This window comes from Penaeus monodon, chromosome 33 (assembly GCF_015228065.2).
Source record: "Penaeus monodon isolate SGIC_2016 chromosome 33, NSTDA_Pmon_1, whole genome shotgun sequence".
Classification (NCBI taxonomy): Eukaryota; Metazoa; Arthropoda; class Malacostraca; order Decapoda; family Penaeidae; genus Penaeus; species Penaeus monodon.
This window is the reverse complement of record NC_051418.1, coordinates 15841410-15842533: the sequence shown is the minus strand read 5'-3', so window position 1 is coordinate 15842533 and position 1124 is coordinate 15841410.

Sequence of the window (1124 nt, the reverse complement as noted above, 5' to 3'; positions counted from 1 at the left end):
ATGTTCCGCGATACGGATCACGAGGGGAGAGCGTACATTTTAGGTAAGAGTATAGAAAAAAAGCTAGAGGGATGTTAAATAACTGTTATCTGACACGTAAGACAACATACAAAATGGCAGTAAACTTGAGAGAGTGGAGGGCTAAGGGGATAGGAATGTCCTATGTTGAATAGAAACTGTATAGTTATTTTTCTTGACTTGCAGTCCAGTCCCTAGTGTTTTGCTAATGGACCCTCATAGATCTAGTTTGGTCACTCACGATGGAATGCCAGCCTCGTTATCATGGTTGCATACTCACTGCGTGAGTATTGCGTAAGCATGGGTCAGAGGTTAGATTGTTTACAGTGTCATTAATAATGCTGATGTAATTGGATTTGTACGTATGTAAGCTGGTGCTCACGCGCTTGGGCGCTCTTTGTGCTGCTCGCCGCCATCGCCGTGACATTTTGGGTCTCGTAGAAATTAACCTTTACCTTTCTTTAGGCGTCCTTGGCGGAGGGAGGAAGAGGGAGGTACTCCAGACGTGCCGAGGTCGCCTGGGGTCACGGAACACTGCCTTCTCCATGACCATAAGGGGCCGATGGTGGCGGCATTGCAGTAGTAGGGAATGAATTATTATGCCTTGTATGTTTTATGGCTTCTGAGATACACGGTCAATTGGCCAAGGATGGGGTTTGTAAAGCGTATTGGAGAAAGAGACAAAAACAGGCGTTTCTTTATACTGCTTCCTGCAAGAGGAACTTTCTTAGCGACGAGGAAAAGAGCGGTCTCTCAGAATATTTGCTAGTCTGTCGTTTGATTATTTCATATAATCTGCTCCTTTTTATAGGTATATAAGCACATGCGGATTCAAATAATTGATAACCGTATCCGTTTGACACGGGGAAATGGTTCCTGTGCCAAAGTTAATTTACCCAAGATGATTAGATGCCCCAAAGATGACCCTTGCGCGTGTGGCATATTAGCGATTGTCACAGGTCGCCACGCCCGAGTTCCGTCTCGCGGCCATCATCAATCACCCTCGCCGGTCCTTCACGGTTCGACATTCATGCAAACGCTCCCTCCCTTGTCGACGGCGCTGTGGGGCAATCCGGGATGATCTCGGCTTTGCGAAAGGGGCTGCG